A 10,895-nucleotide genomic window follows, 5' to 3' on the forward strand; every position below is an offset into this window, starting at 1 on the left:
TCTTTTTTTTCGTCTAATGCATACCCCATCAGTGCAGCAATGCTTATTCAATACCGCCAGCAGATGGAGACACTGGGGGATAATTTTCTAAGGATTTATACTGATTTTTCCTGTCTGAATTTGTCGCACAGAAAGTTGCAGGCCAAATATGTGTGACATTTCTGCGACTTTAGCTTCTAGAGCATTTTTACAACATTATACATAGGTGCTGAATACATAAAAAGCGACTGTTCAGCGACAGACAAGTCGCATCGGCTGAAAGTAGGCCAGAATGTCAGTCCATGTTGGAGCAGGTTTAGATACAGTCTAAAGTATAGATCTCAAAGTCTGTGCACAGAATTTAGCAAGGGCCTCGCACCTTCTGATGCATCAGGTAGGTGCACAATAGCATAGCCTAACCCTCTGTACTTTGGTCTATATTGATGCGGGACATAGACAGCCAGCTGATGACCAATCCATTAGTGCAATGGATGGCTGGAAGCATTTGTCTTTGCCTTTGCAATACCACAGAAGCAATGCATGGTCAATGTACAGCAATGACACACCTGTGTGAACAGCCAGGAGACCCCCCCCCCCCCCCCCATGTTATGTTACATAGTTACATAGTTAGTACGGTCGAAAAAAGACATATGTCCATCAAGTTCAACCAGGGAATTAAGGGGTAGGGGTGTGGCGCGATATTGGGGAAGGGATGAGATTTTATATTTCTTCATAAGCATTAATCTTATTTTGTCAATTAGGAACATTCAGCACCCACCCGCTATCAAGGCAGCTGCCTATCATGTCATGCCCTACCTGCACAGGTGTGCTGGCTACTCAAATGATCCAATTAAGGAGGCCATTTAGTCAGCAGCAGCAGAAGTCCTGTGCCTGGACGCTCCAACAGCGGCCAGACACAAGCAGAAGCAGAAGCAGCAGAAGCAGCAGCAGCACCACCTTTTGTTTTTTGGCTGCAGCAGCAGCAAGGCCCACAGGGCTGGCTAGCTGGCTAGCCAGCAAGCAGGTAGCAATGAAAGTAGGAATCTTTCTTTTTAACCCTGTAAGGGGGTGGTGCACTGTACCCGAAGATACTGCCATATCGGGTCAATGCATAGGGCGACGGAAGCAAGCTTCGAAATCGGCCCCCGTTCTCAAAAATCCATTTAATATATGGTCCCCAGATAGGGGACGTATCAGATATTAAACTGATAAGAACAGATACTACACTTGATCTTAGCCAAAAGGCCGAGAAGCAATAACCGTGAAAGGGGCGGGCCCAAGAAGGTGCCCTTCATGGGCACTATCACTGCTTGCTGTCAGGGAGGCTGCCAGACAATTTTCCATGCACACTCTGGGCTGGGGGGCAGTCAACCACCAGTACACACAGCAGAACCTAAACCCATACCATTATTGCTAAGCAGCAAGACAGGGGCCCATTGCACTCCCACGGGGCCTTTTTAAATGCAATCCATAACCCGGATTTGCCAGGAACCCTTCTTACTCCTCCTACTTGCATGTGACACTGGGCTTAGGATCTGCATAGGAAACACACACACAAGCACACACCTACCTTTGTTGCCTGCAGATGCCTCCTTGGCTGTCCCCAAACGGTATCAAACCAACACCCACGGGAAGCTGTAAGCATAGAGGACATGCCTGCACCCCATTGGACTTACCTGTGTGGGTTAAACCCGGGTTATTTGACAACCTATGGCGGTGATGGTTCTGCTCAGGCAGAGCAGTGCTGATGCTCCTCATAAAGCTGTCGCTGCTGTGAAGGTTCTAGGTGACATCACAAATCCCTATGGTTACATACACAACAAAGCTGGGTTGTTGTTGTTTACACTCTGCAAGGCCTGTGGAAGTGAGTGACATCATAGCACTGTAGTTCTGAGGGTTCTAGATGGATGCAACAATCTCCTGTTGCTTCTATGAAGGCCATAATAGACGACATCACCAAACAGCTCCATAGTCACATACACAGCAAAGGAGAGATGTTGTTTACACCTAGTGATGTCAGTGGTATTGAGTGACATCACAGCACAGTGCTAAGGCTCCTGGGCCTGGACACAGCAGCGGCTGCAATATCTCAACGGAGAATACGTTTATATATATGTGTGTGTGTGCGCGTATATATACATATATATATATATATATATATATATATATATATATATTTCTCCGCCGAAATCACTTTTAAACCCATTTCCACCTTTTTTTCCCTTCTCTTCCTCTTACTTTTTTTTCACGTTTTTTTACGTTTTTCTCCTTTTCGCCTCTTTTCTGGGCGTATTATTCTTCTTTTTCTTCTTTTTTTTCGTCTAATGCATACCCCATCAGTGCAGCAATGCTTATTCAATACCGCCAGCAGATAGAGACACTGGGGGATAATTTTCTAAGGATTTATACTGATTTTTCCTGTCTGAATTTGTCGCACAGAAAGTTGCAGGCCAAATATGTGTGACATTTCTGCGACTTTAGCTTCTAGAGCATTTTTACAACATTATACATAGGTGCTGAATACATAAAAAGCGACTGTTCAGCGACAGACAAGTCGCATCGGCTGAAAGTAGGCCAGAATGTCAGTCCATGTTGGAGCAGGTTTAGATACAGTCTAAAGTATAGATCTCAAAGTCTGTGCACAGAATTTAGCAAGGGCCTCGCACCTTCTGATGCATCAGGTAGGTGCACAATAGCATAGCCTAACCCTCTGTACTTTGGTCTATATTGATGCGGGACATAGACAGCCAGCTGATGACCAATCCATTAGTGCAATGGATGGCTGGAAGCATTTGTCTTTGCCTTTGCAATACCACAGAAGCAATGCATGGTCAATGTACAGCAATGACACACCTGTGTGAACAGCCAGGAGACCCCCCCCCCCCCCCCATGTTATGTTACATAGTTACATAGTTAGTACGGTCGAAAAAAGACATATGTCCATCAAGTTCAACCAGGGAATTAAGGGGTAGGGGTGTGGCGCGATATTGGGGAAGGGATGAGATTTTATATTTCTTCATAAGCATTAATCTTATTTTGTCAATTAGGAACATTCAGCACCCACCCGCTATCAAGGCAGCTGCCTATCATGTCATGCCCTACCTGCACAGGTGTGCTGGCTACTCAAATTATCCAATTAAGGAGGCCATTTAGTCAGCAGCAGCAGAAGTCCTGTGCCTGGACGCTCCAACAGCGGCCAGACACAAGCAGAAGCAGAAGCAGCAGAAGCAGCAGCAGCACCACCTTTTGTTTTTTGGCTGCAGCAGCAGCAAGGCCCACAGGGCTGGCTAGCTGGCTAGCCAGCAAGCAGGTAGCAATGAAAGTAGGAATCTTTCTTTTTAACCCTGTAAGGGGGTGGTGCACTGTACCCGAAGATACTGCCATATCGGGTCAATGCATAGGGCGACGGAAGCAAGCTTCGAAATCGGCCCCCGTTCTCAAAAATCCATTTAATATATGGTCCCCAGATAGGGGACGTATCAGATATTAAACTGATAAGAACAGATACTACACTTGATCTTAGCCAAAAGGCCGAGAAGCGATAACCGTGAAAGGGGCGGGCCCAACAAGGTGCCCTTCATGGGCACTATCACTGCTTGCTGTCAGGGAGGCTGCCAGACAATTTTCCATGCACACTCTGGGCTGGGGGGCAGTCAACCACCAGTACACACAGCAGAACCTAAACCCATACCATTATTGCTAAGCAGCAAGACAGGGGCCCATTGCACTCCCACGGGGCCTTTTTAAATGCAATCCATAACCCGGATTTGCCAGGAACCCTTCTTACTCCTCCTACTTGCATGTGACACTGGGCTGAGGATCTGCATAGGAAACACACACACAAGCACACACCTACCTTTGTTGCCTGCAGATGCCTCCTTGGCTGTCCCCAAACGGTATCAAACCAACACCCACGGGAAGCTGTAAGCATAGAGGACATGCCTGCACCCCATTGGACTTACCTGTGTGGGTTAAACCCGGGTTATTTGACAACCTATGGCGGTGATGGTTCTGCTCAGGCAGAGCAGTGCTGATGCTCCTCATAAAGCTGTCGCTGCTGTGAAGGTTCTAGGTGACATCACAAATCCCTATGGTTACATACACAACAAAGCTGGGTTGTTGTTGTTTACACTCTGCAAGGCCTGTGGAAGTGAGTGACATCATAGCACTGTAGTTCTGAGGGTTCTAGATGGATGCAACAATCTCCTGTTGCTTCTATGAAGGCCATAATAGACGACATCACCAAACAGCTCCATAGTCACATACACAGCAAAGGAGAGATGTTGTTTACACCTAGTGATGTCAGTGGTATTGAGTGACATCACAGCACAGTGCTAAGGCTCCTGGGCCTGGACACAGCAGCGGCTGCAATATCTCAACGGAGAATACGTTTATATATATGTGTGTGTGTGCGCGTATATATATATATATATATATATATATATATATATATATATATATATTTCTCCGCCAAAATCACTTTTAAACCCATTTCCACCTTTTTTTCCCTTCTCTTCCTCTTACTTTTTTTTCACGTTTTTCTCCTTTTCGCCTCTTTTCTGGGCGTATTATTCTTCTTTTTCTTCTTTTTTTTCGTCTAATGCATACCCCATCAGTGCAGCAATGCTTATTCAATACCGCCAGCAGATGGAGACACTGGGGGATAATTTTCTAAGGATTTATACTGATTTTTCCTGTCTGAATTTGTCGCACAGAAAGTTGCAGGCCAAATATGTGTGACATTTCTGCGACTTTAGCTTCTAGAGCATTTTTACAACATTATACATAGGTGCTGAATACATAAAAAGCGACTGTTCAGCGACAGACAAGTCGCATCGGCTGAAAGTAGGCCAGAATGTCAGTCCATGTTGGAGCAGGTTTAGATACAGTTTAAAGTATAGATCTCAAAGTCTGTGCACAGAATTTAGCAAGGGCCTCGCACCTTCTGATGCATCAGGTAGGTGCACAATAGCATAGCCTAACCCTCTGTACTTTGGTCTATATTGATGCGGGACATAGACAGCCAGCTGATGACCAATCCATTAGTGCAATGGATGGCTGGAAGCATTTGTCTTTGCCTTTGCAATACCACAGAAGCAATGCATGGTCAATGTACAGCAATGACACACCTGTGTGAACAGCCAGGAGACCCCCCCCCCCCCCCATGTTATGTTACATAGTTACATAGTTAGTACGGTCGAAAAAAGACATATGTCCATCAAGTTCAACCAGGGAATTAAGGGGTAGGGGTGTGGCGCGATATTGGGGAAGGGATGAGATTTTATATTTCTTCATAAGCATTAATCTTATTTTGTCAATTAGGAACATTCAGCACCCACCCGCTATCAAGGCAGCTGCCTATCATGTCATGCCCTACCTGCACAGGTGTGCTGGCTACTCAAATGATCCAATTAAGGAGGCCATTTAGTCAGCAGCAGCAGAAGTCCTGTGCCTGGACGCTCCAACAGCGGCCAGACACAAGCAGAAGCAGAAGCAGCAGAAGCAGCAGCAGCACCACCTTTTGTTTTTTGGCTGCAGCAGCAGCAAGGCCCACAGGGCTGGCTAGCTGGCTAGCCAGCAAGCAGGTAGCAATGAAAGTAGGAATCTTTCTTTTTAACCCTGTAAGGGGGTGGTGCACTGTACCCGAAGATACTGCCATATCGGGTCAATGCATAGGGCGACGGAAGCAAGCTTCGAAATCGGCCCCCGTTCTCAAAAATCCATTTAATATATGGTCCCCAGATAGGGGACGTATCAGATATTAAACTGATAAGAACAGATACTACACTTGATCTTAGCCAAAAGGCCGAGAAGCGATAACCGTGAAAGGGGCGGGCCCAACAAGGTGCCCTTCATGGGCACTATCACTGCTTGCTGTCAGGGAGGCTGCCAGACAATTTTCCATGCACACTCTGGGCTGGGGGGCAGTCAACCACCAGTACACACAGCAGAACCTAAACCCATACCATTATTGCTAAGCAGCAAGACAGGGGCCCATTGCACTCCCACGGGGCCTTTTTAAATGCAATCCATAACCCGGATTTGCCAGGAACCCTTCTTACTCCTCCTACTTGCATGTGACACTGGGCTTAGGATCTGCATAGGAAACACACACACAAGCACACACCTACCTTTGTTGCCTGCAGATGCCTCCTTGGCTGTCCCCAAACGGTATCAAACCAACACCCACGGGAAGCTGTAAGCATAGAGGACATGCCTGCACCCCATTGGACTTACCTGTGTGGGTTAAACCCGGGTTATTTGACAACCTATGGCGGTGATGGTTCTGCTCAGGCAGAGCAGTGCTGATGCTCCTCATAAAGCTGTCGCTGCTGTGAAGGTTCTAGGTGACATCACAAATCCCTATGGTTACATACACAACAAAGCTGGGTTGTTGTTGTTTACACTCTGCAAGGCCTGTGGAAGTGAGTGACATCATAGCACTGTAGTTCTGAGGGTTCTAGATGGATGCAACAATCTCCTGTTGCTTCTATGAAGGCCATAATAGACGACATCACCAAACAGCTCCATAGTCACATACACAGCAAAGGAGAGATGTTGTTTACACCTAGTGATGTCAGTGGTATTGAGTGACATCACAGCACAGTGCTAAGGCTCCTGGGCCTGGACACAGCAGCGGCTGCAATATCTCAACGGAGAATACGTTTATATATATGTGTGTGTGTGTGCGCGTATATATATATATATATATATATATATATATATATATATATATATTCTCTGCCGAAATCACTTTTAAACCCATTTCCACCTTTTTTTCCCTTCTCTTCCTCTTACTTTTTTTTCACGTTTTTTTACGTTTTTCTCCTTTTCGCCTCTCTTCTGGGCGTATTTTTCTTCTTTTTCTTCTTTTTTTTTGTCTAATGCATACCCCATCAGTGCAGCAATGCTTATTCAATACCGCCAGCAGATGGAGACACTGGGGGATAATTTTCTAAGGATTTATACTGATTTTTCCTGTCTGAATTTGTCGCACAGAAAGTTGCAGGCCAAATATGTGTGACATTTCTGCGACTTTAGCTTCTAGAGCATTTTTACAACATTATACATAGGTGCTGAATACATAAAAAGCGACTGTTCAGCGACAGACAAGTCGCATCGGCTGAAAGTAGGCCAGAATGTCAGTCCATGTTGGAGCAGGTTTAGATACAGTCTAAAGTATAGATCTCAAAGTCTGTGCACAGAATTTAGCAAGGGCCTCGCACCTTCTGATGCATCAGGTAGGTGCACAATAGCATAGCCTAACCCTCTGTACTTTGGTCTATATTGATGCGGGACATAGACAGCCAGCTGATGACCAATCCATTAGTGCAATGGATGGCTGGAAGCATTTGTCTTTGCCTTTGCAATACCACAGAAGCAATGCATGGTCAATGTACAGCAATGACACACCTGTGTGAACAGCCAGGAGACCCCCCCCCCCCCATGTTATGTTACATAGTTACATAGTTAGTACGGTCGAAAAAAGACATATGTCCATCAAGTTCAACCAGGGAATTAAGGGGTAGGGGTGTGGCGCGGTATTGGGGAAGGGATGAGATTTTATATTTCTTCATAAGCATTAATCTTATTTTGTCAATTAGGAACATTCAGCACCCACCCGCTATCAAGGCAGCTGCCTATCATGTCATGCCCTACCTGCACAGGTGTGCTGGCTACTCAAATGATCCAATTAAGGAGGCCATTTAGTCAGCAGCAGCAGAAGTCCTGTGCCTGGACGCTCCAACAGCGGCCAGACACAAGCAGAAGCAGAAGCAGCACCACCTTTTGTTTTTTGGCTGCAGCAGCAGCAAGGCCCACAGGGCTGGCTAGCTGGCTAGCCAGCAAGCAGGTAGCAATGAAAGTAGGAATCTTTCTTTTTAACCCTGTAAGGGGGTGGTGCACTGTACCCGAAGATACTGCCATATCGGGTCAATGCATAGGGCGACGGAAGCAAGCTTCGAAATCGGCCCCCGTTCTCAAAAATCCATTTAATATATGGTCCCCAGATAGGGGACGTATCAGATATTAAACTGATAAGAACAGATACTACACTTGATCTTAGCCAAAAGGCCGAGAAGCGATAACCGTGAAAGGGGCGGGCCCAACAAGGTGCCCTTCATCGGCACTATCACTGCTTGCTGTCAGGGAGGCTGCCAGACAATTTTCCATGCACACTCTGGGCTGGGGGGCAGTCAACCACCAGTACACACAGCAGAACCTAAACCCATACCATTATTGCTAAGCAGCAAGACAGGGGCCCATTGCACTCCCACGGGGCCTTTTTAAATGCAATCCATAACCCGGATTTGCCAGGAACCCTTCTTACTCCTCCTACTTGCATGTGACACTGGGCTTAGGATCTGCATAGGAAACACACACACAAGCACACACCTACCTTTGTTGCCTGCAGATGCCTCCTTGGCTGTCCCCAAACGGTATCAAACCAACACCCACGGGAAGCTGTAAGCATAGAGGACATGCCTGCACCCCATTGGACTTACCTGTGTGGGTTAAACCCGGGTTATTTGACAACCTATGGCGGTGATGGTTCTGCTCAGGCAGAGCAGTGCTGATGCTCCTCATAAAGCTGTCGCTGCTGTGAAGGTTCTAGGTGACATCACAAATCCCTATGGTTACATACACAACAAAGCTGGATTGTTGTTGTTTACACTCTGCAAGGCCTGTGGAAGTGAGTGACATCATAGCACTGTAGTTCTGAGGGTTCTAGATGGATGCAACAATCTCCTGTTGCTTCTATGAAGGCCATAATAGACGACATCACCAAACAGCTCCATAGTCACATACACAGCAAAGGAGAGATGTTGTTTACACCTAGTGATGTCAGTGGTATTGAGTGACATCACAGCACAGTGCTAAGGCTCCTGGGCCTGGACACAGCAGCGGCTGCAATATCTCAACGGAGAATACGTTTATATATATGTGTGTGTGTGCGCGTATATATATATATATATATATATATATATATATATATATATATATATTTCTCCGCCGAAATCACTTTTAAACCCATTTCCACCTTTTTTTCCCTTCTCTTCCTCTTACTTTTTTTTCACGTTTTTTTACGTTTTTCTCCTTTTCGCCTCTTTTCTGGGCGTATTATTCTTCTTTTTCTTCTTTTTTTTCGTCTAATGCATACCCCATCAGTGCAGCAATGCTTATTCAATACCGCCAGCAGATGGAGACACTGGGGGATAATTTTCTAAGGATTTATACTGATTTTTCCTGTCTGAATTTGTCGCACAGAAAGTTGCAGGCCAAATATGTGTGACATTTCTGCGACTTTAGCTTCTAGAGCATTTTTACAACATTATACATAGGTGCTGAATACATAAAAAGCGACTGTTCAGCGACAGACAAGTCGCATCGGCTGAAAGTAGGCCAGAATGTCAGTCCATGTTGGAGCAGGTTTAGATACAGTCTAAAGTATAGATCTCAAAGTCTGTGCACAGAATTTAGCAAGGGCCTCGCACCTTCTGATGCATCAGGTAGGTGCACAATAGCATAGCCTAACCCTCTGTACTTTGGTCTATATTGATGCGGGACATAGACAGCCAGCTGATGACCAATCCATTAGTGCAATGGATGGCTGGAAGCATTTGTCTTTGCCTTTGCAATACCACAGAAGCAATGCATGGTCAATGTACAGCAATGACACACCTGTGTGAACAGCCAGGAGACCCCCCCCCCCCCATGTTATGTTACATAGTTACATAGTTAGTACGGTCGAAAAAAGACATATGTCCATCAAGTTCAACCAGGGAATTAAGGGGTAGGGGTGTGGCGCGATATTGGGGAAGGGATGAGATTTTATATTTCTTCATAAGCATTAATCTTATTTTGTCAATTAGGAACATTCAGCACCCACCCGCTATCAAGGCAGCTGCCTATCATGTCATGCCCTACCTGCACAGGTGTGCTGGCTACTCAAATGATCCAATTAAGGAGGCCATTTAGTCAGCAGCAGCAGAAGTCCTGTGCCTGGACGCTCCAACAGCGGCCAGACACAAGCAGAAGCAGAAGCAGCAGAAGCAGCAGCAGCACCACCTTTTGTTTTTTGGCTGCAGCAGCAGCAAGGCCCACAGGGCTGGCTAGCTGGCTAGCCAGCAAGCAGGTAGCAATGAAAGTAGGAATCTTTCTTTTTAACCCTGTAAGGGGGTGGTGCACTGTACCCGAAGATACTGCCATATCGGGTCAATGCATAGGGCGACGGAAGCAAGCTTCGAAATCGGCCCCCGTTCTCAAAAATCCATTTAATATATGGTCCCCAGATAGGGGACGTATCAGATATTAAACTGATAAGAACAGATACTACACTTGATCTTAGCCAAAAGGCCGAGAAGCGATAACCGTGAAAGGGGCGGGCCCAACAAGGTGCCCTTCATGGGCACTATCACTGCTTGCTGTCAGGGAGGCTGCCAGACAATTTTCCATGCACACTCTGGGCTGGGGGGCAGTCAACCACCAGTACACACAGCAGAACCTAAACCCATACCATTATTGCTAAGCAGCAAGACAGGGGCCCATTGCACTCCCACGGGGCCTTTTTAAATGCAATCCATAACCCGGATTTGCCAGGAACCCTTCTTACTCCTCCTACTTGCATGTGACACTGGGCTTAGGATCTGCATAGGAAACACACACACAAGCACACACCTACCTTTGTTGCCTGCAGATGCCTCCTTGGCTGTCCCCAAACGGTATCAAACCAACACCCACGGGAAGCTGTAAGCATAGAGGACATGCCTGCACCCCATTGGACTTACCTGTGTGGGTTAAACCCGGGTTATTTGACAACCTATGGCGGTGATGGTTCTGCTCAGGCAGAGCAGTGCTGATGCTCCTCATAAAGCTGTCGCTGCTGTGAAGGTTCTAGGTGACATCACAAATCCCTA

The 10,895-nt window shown here is 46.3% G+C and overlaps 5 non-coding genes across 5 annotated transcripts; all 5 read right to left on the reverse strand.

Moving 5' to 3' along the window:
- Positions 1-1,045: 1,045 nt before the first annotated feature.
- Positions 1,046-1,236, reverse strand: LOC130348080 (U2 spliceosomal RNA). The gene has a single exon (XR_008885875.1). It is a non-coding gene; the product is annotated as a U2 spliceosomal RNA (small nuclear RNA).
- Positions 1,237-3,331: 2,095 nt separating this feature from the next.
- On the reverse strand, positions 3,332-3,522 carry LOC130348073 (U2 spliceosomal RNA). Its single transcript, XR_008885868.1, has one exon. It is a non-coding gene; the product is annotated as a U2 spliceosomal RNA (small nuclear RNA).
- Positions 3,523-5,606: 2,084 nt separating this feature from the next.
- LOC130348074 (U2 spliceosomal RNA) lies at positions 5,607-5,797 on the reverse strand. The gene has a single exon (XR_008885869.1). It is a non-coding gene; the product is annotated as a U2 spliceosomal RNA (small nuclear RNA).
- Positions 5,798-7,873: 2,076 nt separating this feature from the next.
- Positions 7,874-8,064, reverse strand: LOC130348075 (U2 spliceosomal RNA). The gene has a single exon (XR_008885870.1). It is a non-coding gene; the product is annotated as a U2 spliceosomal RNA (small nuclear RNA).
- A 2,092-nt stretch (positions 8,065-10,156) lies between these two features.
- LOC130348076 (U2 spliceosomal RNA) lies at positions 10,157-10,347 on the reverse strand. The gene has a single exon (XR_008885871.1). It is a non-coding gene; the product is annotated as a U2 spliceosomal RNA (small nuclear RNA).
- Positions 10,348-10,895: the final 548 nt, after the last annotated feature.

The sequence above is a fragment of the Hyla sarda genome, unplaced genomic scaffold (assembly GCF_029499605.1).
Source record: "Hyla sarda isolate aHylSar1 unplaced genomic scaffold, aHylSar1.hap1 scaffold_864, whole genome shotgun sequence".
NCBI lineage: Eukaryota > Metazoa > Chordata > Amphibia > Anura > Hylidae > Hyla > Hyla sarda.